A 16,771-nucleotide genomic window follows, 5' to 3' on the forward strand; every position below is an offset into this window, starting at 1 on the left:
CCCCACGTGAATGCAATGACAAAAAGCTACAGAGATCACTCTACCTTTGGTTAGTTGATGAAAGACTGAAATGGCTGCCAAATGCAGCTGGATGGAGTTAATCTTTAAATTACACTCAGCTAGGTAAAGAAGGTATTCAAGTAGTTTTTATGCAGGGCAAGCAATAGGGTCTTCTTGGACCCTATCGCACGACATGACAATCACGCAGAATTGTGTATCTTTCCGAAAGATGGCTTCCGGGATGTCAGAAGAACATGACACACCTGCTCAGAGACACCATGTCAGGCAACCTGTCCAGGACAGGACTCTCTGGTCTCATATCACATCTAGAACCAGAGACTCTCAGCCTGATGAGATTAACCTTGGCCGTTTGCAACAGAATGGAGAACCGCAATTATGTGCCAGCAAGGAGCTATTAGGACCATCTAATCTTTCTTTCTCCAGAGACTTGCCAGGATCTTTGCTACCAAAAGGACTGGAAGAAAAGGACATAACAGCTTCTTTTTCAAGGGAATGGAAAGGCATCCTAGCAGTCTTTTCTCGGTACCAGGAACAGAAAACCAGTAGCTGCTTGTCAGGTGAGTGGTGAAAATACCTACCTCTAGTGTCTTCCACTGTAGGAAGAGCTAATCTGTGACTCCCCGATCACAGATCACTCATAAGAATCTATTACGGATTAATTTAGTCTGCAATCACATTCCCCTCTTCTACCAAGTCCATGGCAACTAAGAATATTGTTTTCACTATTGCTATTGGACAGACCTCATGTCCATCCCCACAGGGCTTCCCAACAGAGGAAGTATGACCTGATGCCTCCCTGCTTATTTATATAAACAGTGGCCTCTTTGTTTGTTTGAACTACCTTTGGGGAAGATTTGGTAGACCACATTACAATATGTTGCAGATGCAGATGCAAACCATCATCTAACTGCATCTCTGCATTGCAGCTCAGAATGTTGGGGCACAAAGGTCTAGCCAGTCTTCCCTCTGATCACAATTGCCTCCACCACCAAGCTCTTGTTGGGACTTAGCCAGTGGCAATCTCAGTGGAAGATGTTTTTTTTTTTCTTGATCACCTTCAAGACAAGGGCAGCTGCACGAAGGGTCTGCCACATTTCCCTCAGCTCCCCCAAAACAGGGTGCAAGAACACAGCAACTTTAATACCCAGGACATGGACACCTTTCAATTTGACTCCACTGCATTCCTGGACTGGTTTAAATTCAAGATTGGTCGAAGCTATTGAACTGCCTCTGTAAAAAACTGGGGAAAGTAGGGTCCTTCTCTGCAGAGTCATTGCCTTGGTGCTTCTTTCTAGTAGAAAAATACTGGAGCATCAGAGAAGTCCTACAACTCACTCAAATCCAAATAACAGTCTTTACCAGCCTCATTCTCAGCATTACCACAATCAAGTGTTTGCAACTGTCTAAACAAAGGGTTCTCACAACAAAATTTTTGGTGCCCTCAGAGTGTGACCACCAACCCCTGCTGATGGCCGTTCTGACAATTTTTTTCTAAAATACTTAACTAACTTTAGGAAAAACAAATACACATATACAGGTCCAAATCACTGCCATTTATGTATGTCTGGAGGTTATTTCAGACTCAAAAATAATGGACAGTTGCCTCTATTCTTTACTGGACCTAAACAGAATAGAAACACAAATAAGGTGCTTTGCATGTTTTGCTTTTTTGGTTGATTTTTTTTTTTCCAGACTTGCTAGTTGGTAAGTCTGCTACTGTGAAAATTGATAGTTGTTAATATCACTTTTCACAGTAGAATTACTCAGCCCTGGCATGCTGGGAGACAAAGTAAGCCATGGATGGGAAGGTGGGCAGGGAGGATGGGGGGCTGGGTGGAAGAGGCAGCGGGGTTTGGGGTGATGGTGAGAGATGAGCCTGGGGTCCAACTGCACAGCTGGAGGACACAGTGGGGTCAACGGCGATTTGCGGGGGTGAGCCCAGGGCCAGAACCTAAAGCCCTGCAGCTGGGGGATAAAGCCCACTGCCACACAGCCAGAGCCTGCCACCCACCACCCTAGAGCTGAAGCCCTAGCCCCACTGCCCCTGGGAAGGTGGAGAACTCACACTGGTTGCCTGCTCCTACAGTAAAAAGAAAAAAGAAAAGGAGTACTTGTGGCACCTTAGAGACTAACCAGTTTATTTGAGCATGAGCTTTCGTGAGCTACAGCTCACTTCATCGGATGCATATGAAGTGAGCTGTAGCTCACGAAAGCTCATGCTCAAATAAACTGGTTAGTCTCTAAGGTGCCACAAGTACTCCTTTTCTTTTTTCTTTTTACGAATACAGACTAACACGGCTGTTACTCTGAAACCTGCTCCTACAGTGTTTGTGGTTTCAGAAGTGCGTAGAGACAGCCCCTGGCGGTGCACCCCACACCTCCAATCACTTGTGGTATGTGGCCATGATGGCCGCATGTGAGAAATGCTGGTCTAAGCAATGGTGGAGCATAAGTGCTCTGGGAAACACTGACACTGGATGTGCAACAGTGCTCAGTGCCAGAGGCGTCAGTGTATCTACCACACGCATCTCTAGCCTCAAAACTTACTATCAGGCTCAAACATTGATCGTGACAGTGCACCTACGCTATGAGATCTCAAGAGCTGACAGGGAAAAAAGAATGCATCAAAGCTGACGCTTCAGCAGCCTCAGAGAACCACAGTAATAAAGCCAGATTAACTATATGTCGATATCAAGAATCAAAGGATCCTTCTCCACTTTGAGCATATAAATGTAGGATGGTCAGATCCATAATTGTGTCCTTCATATGTACAGTACAGACCCATTTACGCGCGGTCGCGTCATGCCTCCCAGTGCTACCTGTTTAACACGCGAGACTCGTTAACATGCATCTTTACCACCGATGGGGGGCGGGGAAGGGGCAGCAAAGTTAAAGCGCTGCCCCGGCAGCGCTTTAAGGACGGTCCTTTGCTGCGGCAGCGCTTTAACATTGCTGCTCCTTCCCCCACCCCGCCCCGTCGGCAGCCTAGCAGTAGGGACACCGACGTGGGAGGCAAAAAGGGCAGGGACATTAAAGCGCTGCCATGGCAGTGCTTTAAGGATGGTCCTTTGCCGCGGCAGCACTGGACCACCGACAGGGGGGAGCAGCAACATTAAAGCGCTGCCATGGCAAAGGACCCTGAAGCACTTTAAGTTCCCTGCCCCTTTTGCCCCCGCTCGGCCGCAGGACAAAGGGAGCAGCTGCCCTGGCTATTTAAAAGGGCCCAGGGCTCCGCTACCACAGCAGCGGCGTCCGGAGCCCCGAGCCCTTTAAATCACCACAGAAACCCCGGGCGGCACAGACCAGGCGGCCTGGAAGGGCTGGCTGGGGGATGCTGACCCCAACCCTGCCCCTTCCACCCGAGGCCCCAGCCTTCCGGGGGCCAGAGCCGCCTCTGCCCTCGTAAGTGTCCTGAGTTACTTTCACCCCGTGTAGTAATAATAATGTTTTTATTAGATTAGATATTTGAATTTATATTCTTGCAAAGCACTGTTAACAGATAGGCCTGCAGTATTTGGGACGTTGTGACTACATATGTAATCCTAGATAATTATACATGTATATATAGATATCTTAAGATATTTCAGCATGGCCCTCTTAACCCGCGGTCCGTTAACACGCGGTCGTGAGGGCTTGATGCCCAACATCCGCACGTAAACAGGTCTGTACTGCAGCTTCATGAAATAAAGGGCTTCAAAACATGCACTTTGGGGTACTGCTAGCTCGTTCTCTCAATGTTTCCCACCTCCCCTCTTATTCATTATTTCTTTCAGATTGATACAAAAAGAAAAGAGGACATCTATCCCAAGCTCTAGGCACCCTAACACAAGTTACAAGAAAACTAGCAGCCTTCTCCCCAACAGAACTCAACTACATTTGAAAGACCAAATTTCCTAAACCCATGCAAATCTAATCACCACCACGACCAGCTTCCTGATGAACCAGAGCTCTCTGACTTCAAGCACCAAGTCCCTGAATGCATCATGGAGCTGGTGTGTGGCACAGCTCTCGGCTTCACTGGCCAGGTCTATACTGGCACCAAGTCACAGGGATCAGCATTCGTAGCTGACACATAATTTCGCTTTAAGGGTTTACCCTTGGAAGCATTCTGCACCAACCTCATCCCAGACTTAGGCCAAATCTACACTATAAACTTACACTGATATAACTACATCGCTCAGGGGTGTGAAAAATCCACAGCTCGGAGAAATGCAGTTATACCAACCTAACTGCCAGCGTAGACAGCAGCGTCGATGGGAGGGCTTCTCTCGTCAACACAGCTACCACCTTTCGCAGAAGTGGACTGACTATGCCAATGGCAAGGCTCGCCTGTCTGCACAGTAGGGTCTTCACTGAAGCACTGCAGCATTTTAAGCGTAGACTTGCCCTTAAAAGGAGTAAGATTGAGATAACATTTGCAGATGTATCCAGCAGCCCTGCAGATCATGGTCAATTCCAAGGCAGACAATGTAACAAATACCACCACACAGGTGGCTGGGAACACATTACCTTGACTCAATGCTCTCTACACTGGTTCCCCACTGAACAGAGTCCAGTTCACGTTTGCTGTGTTGATCCTGAAAGCCCTGAATGGAGTTAGAGCTAACTACCTGAGTTCATGGTCCTCTCTCTGTCTGTGGCCATGACCTCCCACATGTGCTATATACCAGTGGAAAAAACAAACCTGTTAACCAATAAGGCGTACGATAAATCCTAATCACCAGTGTTATCAAGAGGGAAATACCTGTGATGTGTTAAGTATGAAGACAAAGCATCTGATATGACAGGTGTGCCGAATGTGCCCTAAATGATATCTGACAGTGCAAGGATTCAGATTCAAAATTTTAAAAATCTCATAACCGCCAGAGACAATTTTCATAAGAGGCAGACCAAGACTATGGAACTCAGTGCCAGTGAAATGGGAAATGACTACTAAGGCTACGTCTACACTAAGCACCATACAGCAGCACAGCTGTACCGCTGCAACAGTGCTGCTGTAAGGTCTCCTGTAAGAACTTTCCCGCTGGCATAATTAAACCACCCCCAACAAACGTCAGTAGCTATGCCAGCAGGAGACACTTCTGCCAACAGAGCTATCCACACCAGGGCTTTTGTTGGTGAAACTTATGTCGGTCAGGGAAGTGTTTCTTCACACCCCGACCAACAAAAGTTTTGCCGATAAAAGTTCTTGTGTAGACAAAGTCTTAGTTTGCTAAATTTGGAGCTTAAATGCAAAACCCACCTCTTCCACAATGCTTCCCCACAATAATACCCCTCACTTTCATAAGTATATAAAAAAAATTAAGGCCTAGCCTGCGTCTTGCTGGTTGGGAAGGAAGAAATAGTTGCCATGTTCAGTCATGGGAGGCCTCTGATACTACAGTGATGTAAGAACAAAGACATGGTCATCTTGACATAGGTGGCTGGGGGAAGCAAGCCATGTGCTCACTAACGTAGTACAATTTTATTCAATTCTTTAATTTATTCTTTTATGAGTTCTGACTATAGAGCCAGAACCAAGTCAAAGTTACACTGACTTCCAGGAGAGTTGGGACAAGTGGGGATTGCAGCCCGGGGCCCCAATTTTCAGCTGGGGTGCTGTAAATCCTTCCCATCAGATCCTGGGACCAGAATCATCAGGAAAAGGGTCTAGACAGTAATCAGTTCTTCCCTGTAAGACTATCAGATCCAGACAGTCCACCTCTCATCTCCCAACATGACACATGCAGTTGTTCCTACAAGGCTATTTCCAGCCATCCCAAGGAGGGAGAGCAGGAGGGCAAGAAGCAACCAGCGATAGAGCATCACAGGCTCTGAGATTTACCATTTATTTGGGGGGTAAGCAGGTAGCTTTGTCTAGTTAATGTTTTTGACATTTTGCTGACATTAGAATGAAATCATATATCTGCTTTTCTTCTTTCAGGTGTCTGGAAACTGCTGTGAGACGGTTCCTTGAAAAACGTGCAAACATCAGCAATTTAAGTGATATTATGTTCTTCTTCCATGTTTCTCCATTAGAGTTGAGACCAGCACAGCAAATGTCTCAACTACGCTTAGCCCTGAAAGAACAGGGGGCGGGAAATGTTCTCAGCAGACCTAAGACGAAGGAAAGGCCTCTACTGCTCTGAAACCTGATAAAAGGGGGAAGAAAACAGTAACATGCTGGCCAATATTGTCTCAGTGTTTCTTTGTAGTCCCATCTCTCTGTATCCAGCCGTCTTATACTTAGATTGTAAGTATACGAAGTAAGCCTCTTTGGGGCAGGGACTTGCTGTGTTTGTACAACGCCAAGCACACTGGAGGTCCTGGCCCATGACTGGGGTTCCTAGGTGCTATGGTAATAAAAGTAAATAATAATAAAATAGGGAGAAACCATAATAAGTTGCACCAGTTCAGCTAGAGTGGCACAAAAGATTTCATCCCAAGTGCTGGAGCCAATCATCATGGGGTCATGCTGGGAAAGTACCGCACGCAGACAGGGTGTTCCACTCAAGTTTGCAGCCAATGCCTTTCCATCTAACATAGACAGGGCCTACTTGCCTGACCTAAAGCACTTTTCTAATAAAATTTAGTTATAACACCAATCATACCAAACTATGTTATAACATGGCCAGGTGGGCCACAAACATTTTACAGTGCTTGTTAGACTTGTTTTTTATACTGTAAATGGGACATTAAGTGTGTAGAGAATGGACTGGCTAACAGTAACACAGGCACTTAAGGCTAAATCCACAAAAGGCCTTAGGCACTGAAACACTCAGTGTTGCAACACCCAATTTTTAGCTACCTTGCCACTCAATGGAATCCACAGCCCTAAATCAGGTGCCTAAACTCCTTATAAAACGCATATGGGGAATTAGGCACCTAAGAACGTAATCCATCAAAGCCAGCAAACTAAGCAGGTAGGCGCCAAGGCTAGCCAGTAGGAAATGCCATGAATACAGGTTGGCCTAAGCCGGGCTCCTCAAAAGGTACTTAGGTGACTAAGTCCGGGCTGGAGGGATGCACTTCCCTCCACTCAGGATGCACAGTTGTGAATGCTCTCCTGGAATTAGGTGCTACTATTAGCCCATGGGTTAGGGCACTTACCTAGGATGTGGGAGGCCTAAGTTCAATTCTCCCCTCTCCCTCATGTGGAGCAGCGATATGAACCTGGCTCTTCCAGGAGATTGCCTTAACCACTGGGCTATGGGGTATTCTGGGACAGGTCTCTCAATCTCTCCTACCCAAGCTGCACCATTCTGTTCACTGAGACAGAATGAGAATGACTCTATAGTCCAGTGGTTAGGGCAATCTCCTGGGACAGGGGAGATCCAAGTTCAAATCCCTTCTCCACATCAGGCAGGGGGACTAAACTCTCTCTCATCCTGGGTGACTGCCCTTAACTAATGGTCTAAAAATTTAAAGGGGAGGACACACCCCTCCTTCCATTTTGTGTGGGTTTAGGAATGCTCTGAGAATGCCTACCGGACAGATGCTTAAACTGAGGGCTGTGTGCACGCTCACTTTTGGAAACTTTGGGTGCATCTTCACAGCATAGTTAGCTCAAGTTATCTGCATCATCTGACCTTCAAACGTAAGCTAACTGTTGTAGTGAAGACAAACCCCTAGGCACCTACGAAACTTTAAAAGGGGAAATGTAGGAAGCTACAGAGTTAGGTGGCAGTTGAGCTGGGGTTTTGAGAAGCTCAGTGGCACATGAAGTCTCAGTTAGGTACGTATGTCCTTTTGTGCATCTAGCCCAGGGATTGTCAAACTGGGGGTCATGAGCTGTCAACCTCCATCCCAAACCCTGCTTTGCTTCCAGCATTTATAATGGTGTTAAAAATATTTAAAAGTGTTTTTAATTTATAATGGGGGGGGGGGGTCGCACTCAGAGGCTTGCTACGTGAAAGGAGTCAGCAGTAAAAAAGTTTGAGAGCCACTGATCTAGCCCTTAGACCCCCAAATCCTGCATCTGAATCTGTAAGGACGCAGGGGTCTGCCCACACGGCTCCAACTGCAGGATCGGTACCTTTGTTTGCATCACTGCTTGATAAAATATTTGAAAGTCATCCTTCAGTCATACCAACAGACGGCTGGAAAACAAAGACTGGAGAAAAGAGATATTCACTTCTCTCCATCTGCTCAAGAGTTCCCCAGCCCAAGTTTTACTCTTGAAAGTAACAGCACAAAACAGAGGAATCAATTTCTCACCCAATACAAACCAGACGCCAACGATGGCATCCGACGATTTAGACCACCGTGGGGTGGTGTCACTTGGAGAATTCAGACACAATTACTAAGTGAGCTGTAGCTCACGAAAGCTTATGCTCAAATAAATTGGTTAGTCTCTAAGGTGCCACAAGTCCTCCTTTTCTTTTTGCGAATACAGACTAACACGGCTGCTCCTCTGAAACCTGAATTACTGACCTGTTCACCTGTCAAAAACCTATGTCAGATGCCTGTTGTGCCAGACAACCAGCGCTCCCCTGCATGCTGTCCCTACAGCAGTGTGTTGAGGTGGGGGAAGCCGTGCTGGACGACACCCCCAGGCCGGTGGGAGTGAATGGGGAGGGCTGCCCCACCGCTTTTGGGAAAGCATTGCCCGTCCCTGCGCGGCCCCCAGCCGGGACCAGCAGAGAAACCCTGGAGCGCCCGGCAATAGAGAGACGTGGGGCGCCCCGCCTGACCCCCCCCCCAACACACACACACCGCCCCCCTTCCCACGCTCACCGTCCAAGGACACGAACTGCCCCACGGCCGAGGAGCCGCCGCCGCTGTTCTCCACGAACTGCACCTCGGAGACGATGATGTTGTCCTCGAGCACCGAGCCGCAGCCCGTACACACCGCGTCCCCCCGCGCCGCGTCCACCTCGATCTCCGAGCCGCCGCACACGGCGCACACCCGCCCGCCCGGCATGGTGCCCCGCGGGAGCCGGGGCTCTGCCCGCGCGCTGCCGCCGCCGCAACCGTCTCCTCCACCTCCCCGGGCCGGGCGACGCTGAGCTTCCGACCCCTCTGCGGCCGCTGCACCGGTCAGCGCACGGGGCAGGCCTCGCCCGGGCCGGCTGGGGGAGGAGCCCAACGCTCCCAGAGCCCGGGCCCCCCTCCTCTCGCGAGAGCTCGCCAGATACTCGCCCCCCTCCCCCAGGTACCTCCGCCTACAGTCACCGCCCAGAGCCTTCCGTCACTCTCTCCCCAAGCACCGGCTCCTCAAGCTGCGCAACCGTCACCACCCCGTGCCCCGCAACCTCCCCAATACCACCCACAACTCTTCAGCCCGTCACTGCCCAGAGCCCCCCCACACCCCACTGCCCAGAGCCCCCCTACAGGTCCCCCATAGCGCTCCAGCCCGTCACCGCCCCGAGCCCCCCAACCTCCCCAATACCACCCAGAACTCTTCAGCCCGTCACTGCCCAGAGCCCCCCCACACCCCACTGCCCAGAGCCCCCCTACAGCTCTCCCATAGCGCTCCAGCCCGTCACCGCCCCGAGCCCCCCAACCTCCCCAATACCACCCAGAACTCTTCAGCCCGTCACTGCCCAGAGCCCCCCCACACCCCACTGCCCAGAGCCCCCCTACAGCTCCCCCATAGTGCTCCAGCCCGTCACCGCTCCCAGCCCTCCAACCTCCCCAATACCACCCACAACTCTTCAGCCCGTCACTGCCCAGAGCCCCCCACCCCCCACTGCCCAGAGCCCCCCTACAGCTCCCCCATAGCGCTCCAGCCCGTCACCGCCCTGAGCCCCACAACCTCCCCAATACCACCCACAACTCTTCAGCCCGTCACTGCCCAGAGCCCCCCTAACCCCCACTGTCCAGAGCCCCCCTACAGCTCCCCCATAGCGTTCCAGCCCGTCACCACCCCGAGCCCTCCAACGTCCCCAATACCACCCACAACTCTCCAGCCCGTCACCGCCCCGAGCCCCCAACCTCCCCAATACCACCCACAACTCTCCAGCCCGTCACCGCCCAGAGCCCCTCCACACCCCACTGCCCAGAGCCCTCCTACAGCTCCCCCATAGTGTTCCAGCCTGTCACCGCCCCGAGCCCCCCAACCTCCCCAATACCACCCACAACTCCTCAGCCCGTCACCACCCAGAGCCCCCCCACACCCCACTGCCCAGAGCCCCCCTACAGCTCCCCCATAGTGCTCCAGCCTGTCACCGCTCCCAGCCCTCCAACCTCCCCAATACCACCCAGAACTCTTCAGCCCGTCACTGCCCAGAGCCCCCCCACACCCCACTGCCCAGAGCCCCCCTACAGCTTCCCCACAGTGCTTCAGCCTGTCACCGCCCAGAGCCCCCCAACCTCCCGCACCCCCCCCCATAACTCTTCAGCCCATCACTGCCCAGAGCCCCCTCCACACCACTGACCAGGGCCCCCCTACAGCTCCCCCATCACCACCCACAGCTCCCCAAAACTCTCCAGCCCATCCCCGCCCAGAGTTCCTCCACCATCACCCCTGAGATCCCCCAAACCTCACCAACCACCAGTCAGACTGTCCATAGGCCCCCTCACCATCATCCCCACACACACACACCTCCAGCCCCTTCTGGTACCCACAGCAGACCAAAGCTGCCTGTTTCAGTGTCTCATCTTCACCTACAGCCCCTACACCTCCCCACAGTCCACCCCCTCAATTACCTCCCACCACAGCCACCCTTCCCCTCCACCACTGCCCATAACCCACCCCCAATCACCACCTCACTGCCCCCCTTCCTTCCAGTTTCACCTGAGTATCCACTCACAACCACCCCCAATGGCCCTCAGACCCCCTCTGTCTCCTTCCTATAGCCCCTTCCAGACACACCACTATACCCTCTATAGCCCCCAGGAGTCTCTGTTGTTTGGCATGCTGCTGCCCCACACTCTTCACATTTGGATCCATAGTGCATCTGTCATTGCATCATTTGCTTCCTAGCACTAGCTACACACAGGCAGTGGGACTAGAACCCAGAACCCATGACTCCTGAAAGCACCAGTTTCCAGCACTTGCTCTACTACCTCTGGTATTTAAACTTAAATCCTCTCCCTGTGCCACTGACTAACAGGTCCCAATAATTTTATCAGGTCTGAGTTACATATACACCATTAGGTACTAATTATCTCGTACTTGGTATTTATAGTGTAGTGTTTTACATTTTCCAAGTGTAGTACAAATAATTTATCTTCAACACCCCTACCAGGTGTCCCTAAGAGCATAGCATGAATGTAAAATAATTTGCCATCTAGCTGTTACTAATCATATGAACTATTTAACGTATTAATAGGAACATTTTCTGTAGTCACTAAAATTCTCATAGCCTACTAAGTATATGCACACATACCCTTCTTAGCACAGTTTTATCGTGTGGGTTCCCTTTGTTACAGCCAGAGATATGTTTCAGAGTAACAGCCGTGTTAGTCTGTATTTGCAAAAAGAAAAGGAGTACTTGTGGCACCTTAGAGACTAACCAATTTATTTGAGCATAAGCTTTCGTGAGCTACAGCTTATCATACACATTATAAGGAGAGTCATCACTTTAGATAAGCTATTACCAACAGGAGAGTGGGTTTGTGTGTGTGTGTCTTGGGGGGGGGGGAGAAAACCTGGATTTGTGCTGGAAATGGCCCACCTTGATTATCATACACATTGTAAGGAGAGTGATCACTTTAGATAAGCTATTACCAACAGGAGAGTGGAGTGGGGGGAGAGAAAACCTTTTGTAGTGATAATCACCCATTTTTTCATGGTTTGTGTGTATAAAAACGTCTTCCACAGTATGCATCCGATGAAGTTAGCTGTAGCTCACGAAAGCTTATGCTCAAATTAATTGGTTAGTCTCTAAGGTGCCACAAGTACTCCTTTTCTTTTTCCAGAGATATGTGTAGTTCTCCAAGGGTTACAGGGATTTTAAAAAAATATTCACTATATATAGTCAATTACACAAATTACTACAGAAAAATATGGACATGTTGATTGATAAAGTGGCACATTTTAAGGGCTAGTCCTTAGGATCTTAATATAGTATGTAGCATTTATATAGTGCTTTACATATATTAACTAGTTAATCTTCACAATACCTCTGTGAGATAGATAGGAATTATTATCTCTTTTACAGAAGTGGAAAATGAGAGATGAAGGTTAAGAGACTTGTCCAAGGTCATGGATGGAGGCACTACCAGAGATAAAATTAGACCATCGGTGTTTTTGGTCCTGCTCCTGACCATCAGACCTCACAGAATTATAAGAGCCAATTAAATTATCTTGCTATTTGTATTGATCATGCACAAGAACTAACAGAATAAATAATATTAAACTAAATATAGTACCTAGCACTCAGAGATATTTTCCAATGTATGACAGTCCATTTACTGAACTCTGGGGAGCACAGCCTAACCATTTAAAGTGACAAAGTAAAAGCAATGGAAAGTGCTCCAAATGGGCTCTAAAATAATTCATTCTTACTGCATCACTCTATCATACCTCTGTGTCTATTTCCAAATTGCCCTTCGATCTTTGATTGTCTATTTTTTGTTCCAGTGAAGTAGTCAAAAAAGTGCCAATATATTGAGTTCATACTTTTACGAAATAGGTGCCAGCATTCAGCTCCTGACCAGTCTGATTAATAAGAGTCAGTGTGGTATGAAGGAATGTGCACATGGTAAGAAATTCAGTAAATCCTGAGATCTAGTTCAGTCTTGGCCACTGATTGTCTGTTTGGGTGCTTGGGACCCAAATTTTCAAAAGTGGCTGCAGATTTTGGATGTCTCCATTTTAGAATGCTCAACTTTAGACACCCTGCTCTTGATTTTTAGAAGTGCTGGGCAACCACAACTCCAACTTAAGTCAATAGGAGCTGCCTGTTCACACCTCTGCAAAATCAGGACCCAGGTCTCTCAAGTTATGGGCTACGAAAGAGAAATGATGGTCTTATGGTTAAGGCACTAGAGTGGGATTCCGAAGATTGGGGTTTGAGTCCTAGTTCTGCCACAGGTGTGCTATCTAACTTTAAGCAGGTCATTTAATGTTTCTGTGCCTCAGTTTCCCATTTGTAAAACTGGAATGATAATGCTTCTTTTCTCTCATGTTTTGCCTTGCCATTTCAGATTGTAAACTCTATGGAGTAGCAAGTGTCTCTAACTATGTATATCTGTGTAGCAGCTAGTACAATGGGGGTCTGATCTCAGGAGGCTCTAGATGCCACCATAGTACAAACAATAAATAATAAAGTTAAATACTCCAAATTACTGGAATATTTTGAAATGTGGACTATAAATGTTGTACTACATTTCAGTGTATAGAGCAGTATGAACAAGTCATCTATATGAAATTTTTAAAAAGCTAGTGCTTTTTATGTAGCCTGTTGTAAAACTAGGCAAATATCTAGCTGAGCAGATGTACCCCTGGGAGGACCTCTGTGTGCCCCCCGGGGTTCACATACCCCTGGTTGAAAACCACTGATTTAGATAATGGCATAGAGAGTACATTTACCAAGGTTGGGGATTATACCAAGCTGTGAGGGGTTGGAAGTGCTTTGGAGGATAAGATTACAATTCAAAATGGTCTGGACAAACTGGAGAAATGGTCTGAAGTAAATAGGATGAAATTCAATAAGGACAAATGCAAAGTACTCCACCACTTAGGAAGGAAGAGTCAGTTGCACACATACAAAATGGGAAATGACTGTCTGGGAAGGAGTACTGCGGAAAGGGATCTGGGGGTCATAGTAGATCTCAAGCTAAATATGAATCAACAGTGTAACATTGTTGCAAAAAAAACAAACAACATTCTGGGATGTATTAGCACAGTGTTCTTCATTGCAAGGCCAGCGAGCCAATGGCCGCTCCGATCGACCCTAAGTGCGGCTTGCTAAATTCCTTCTAAGCTGTGTGGCTGTGTAGCAGGCTATAAATAGCTGCACAGCAGCTCTAAAGGGCCACACAGCAGGGACCTGGAGAGGAGCAGAGGAGGAACTGGGGAGGGGAGCAAATTGGAGTTTGCAGGGCTGCTATGGGCCTGTTCCCCAGCCCCGGAGCTCCCTGCTGCCAGAGGGGAGAGAGGGGCCCCTTTCCTCAGAATGCCGTACTGCTGCTGGCAGGGAGAGAGAAGCCCCTTCCCCAGAGCTAGCTACTTCCAGCAGGGAGAGGGCTGGGGGGAGTCACAGAATCATAGAATATCAAGGTTGGAAGGGACCTCAGGAGGTCATCTAGTCCAACCCCTTGCTCAAAGCAGGACCAAGCCCCAACTAAATCATCCCAGCCAGGGCTTTGTCAAGCCTGACCTTAAAAATATCTAAGGAAGGGGATTCCACCACCTCCCTAGGTAACGCATTCCAGTGTTTCACCACCCTCCTAGTGAAAAAGTTTTTCCTAATATCCAACCTAAACCTCCCCCACTGCAACTTGAGACCATTACTCCTTGTCCTGTCATCTGCTATCACTGAGAATATTCTAGATCCATCCTCTTTGGAACCCCCTTTCAGGTAGTTAAAAGCAGCTATCAAATACCCCCTCATTCTTCTCTTCCGTAGACTAAAAATCCCAGTTCCCTCAGCATCTCCTCATAACTCATGTGTTCCAGTCCCCTAATCATTTTTGTTGCCCTTCGCTGGACTCTCTCCAATTTCTCCACATCCTTCTTGTAGTGTGGGGCCCAAAACTGGACACAGTACTCCAGATGAGGCCTCACCAATGTCGAATAGAGGGGAACGATCACGTCCCTCGATCTGCTGGCAATGCCCCTACTTATACACCCCAAAATGCCATTGGCCTTCTTGGCAACAAGGGCACACCGTTGACTCATATCCAGCTTCTCGTCCACTGTCACCCCAGGTCCTTCTCTGCAGAACTACTGCCTAGCCATTCGGTCCCTAGTCTGTAGCAGTGCATTGGATTCTTCCGTCCTAAGTGCAGGACTCTGCACTTGTCCTTGTTGAACCTCATCAGATTTCTTTTGGCCCAATCCTCCAATTTGTCTAGATCCCTCTGTATCCTATCCCTACCCTCCAGCGTATCTACCACTCCTCCCAGTTTAGTGTCATCCGCAAACTTGCTGAGGGTGCAATCCACACCATCCTCCAGATCATTTATGAAGATATTGAACAAAAACGGCCCCAGGACCGACCCTTGGGGCACTCCGCTAGATACCAGCTGCCAACTAGACATGGAGCCATTGATCACTACCGGTTGAGCCCGACAATCTAGCCAACTTTCTACCCACCTTGTAGTGCATCCATCCAGCCCATACTTCTTTAACTTGCTGACAAGAATACTGTGGGAGACCGTGTCAAAAGCTTTGCTAAAGTCGAGGAATAACACGTCCACTGCTTTCCCTTCATCCACAGAACCAGTTATCTCATCATAGAAGGCAATTAGATTAGTCAGGAATGACTTTCCCTTGGTGAATCCATGCTGACTGTTCCTGATCACTTTCCTCTCCTCTAAGTGCTTCAGAATTGATTCCTTGAGGACATGCTCCATGATTTTTCCGGGGACTGAGGTGAGGCTGACCAGCCTGTAGTTCCCAGGATCATCCTTCTTCCCTTTTTTAAAGATGGGCGCTACATTAGCCTTTTTCCAATCTTCCGAGACTTCCCCCGATCGCCATGAGTTTTCAAAGATAATGGCCAATGGCTCTGCAATCACATCTGCCAATTCCTTTAGCACTCTCGGATGCAATGCATCCGGCCCCATGGACTTGTGCACGTCCAGTTTTTCTAAATAGTCCCGAACCACTTCTTCCTTCACAGAGGGCTGGCCACCTCCTCCCCATGCTGTGCTGCCCAGTGCAGTAGTCTGGGAGCTGACCTTGTTCGTGAAGACAGAGGCAAAAAAAGCATTGAGTACATTAGCTTTTTCCACATCCTCTGTCACTAGGTTGCCTCCCTCATTTAGTAAGGGGCCCACACTTTCCTTGGTTTTCTTCTTATTGCCAACATACCTGAAGAAACCCTTCTTGTTACTCTTAACATCCCTCGCTAGCTGCAACTCCAGGTGTGATTTAGTCTTCCTGATTCCATTCCTACATGCCCGAGCAATATTTATATACTCATCCCTGGTCATTTGTCCAATCTTCCACTTCTTGTAAGCCTCCTTTTTATGTTTAAGATCAGCAAGGATTTCACTGTTCAGCCAAGCTGGTCGCCTGCTGTATTTACTATTCTTTCTACACATCGGGATGGTTTGTCCCTGTAACCTCAATAAGGATTCTTTAAAATACAGCCAGCTCTCCTGGACTCCTTTCCCCCTCATGTTATTCTCCCAGGGGATCTTGCCCATCAGTTCCCTGAGAGAGTCAAAGTCTGCTTTTCTGAAGTCCAGGGTCCGTATTCTGCTGCTTTCCTTTCTTCCTTGTGTCAGGATCCTGAACTCGACCATCTCATGGTCACTGCCTCCCAGGTTCCCATCCACTTTTGCTTCCCCTACTAATTCTTCCCGGTTTGTGAGCAGCAGGTCAAGAAGAGCTCCACCCCTAGTTGGTTCCTCCAGCACTTGCACCAGGAAATTGTCCCCTACAGTTTCCAAAAACTTCCTGGATTGTCTGTGCACCGCCGTATTGCTCTCCCAGCAGATATCAGGATGATTGAAGTCACCCATGAGAACCAGGGCGTGCGATCTAGTAGCTTCTGCGACTTGCCGGAAGAAAGCCTCATCCACCTCATCCCCCTGGTCCGGTGGTCTATAGCAGACTCCCACCACGACATCACCCTTGTTGCTCAGGCTTCTAAACTTAATCCAGAGACTCTCAGGTTTTTCTGCAGTTTCATACTTGAGCTCTGAGCAG

General features: G+C 48.7%; 1 protein-coding gene across 3 annotated transcripts in view; it reads right to left on the reverse strand.

Moving 5' to 3' along the window:
* BRF1 (BRF1 general transcription factor IIIB subunit) overlaps positions 1-8,900 on the reverse strand; it is a 227,545-nt gene extending 218,645 nt beyond the window's left edge. For 2 of the 3 annotated variants that reach the window (XM_074956371.1, XM_074956369.1), the window contains exon 1: positions 8,737-8,900. The gene's annotated coding sequence lies outside the window, so the exon portion shown is untranslated. The remainder of the gene's footprint in view (positions 1-8,736) is intronic. The other variant, XM_074956372.1, reaches the window with a different exon arrangement.
* Between the last annotated feature and the right edge of the window lie 7,871 nt (positions 8,901-16,771).

The sequence above is a fragment of the Natator depressus genome, chromosome 6 (genome assembly GCF_965152275.1).
Source record: "Natator depressus isolate rNatDep1 chromosome 6, rNatDep2.hap1, whole genome shotgun sequence".
In the NCBI taxonomy this organism is placed as follows: Eukaryota; Metazoa; Chordata; order Testudines; family Cheloniidae; genus Natator; species Natator depressus.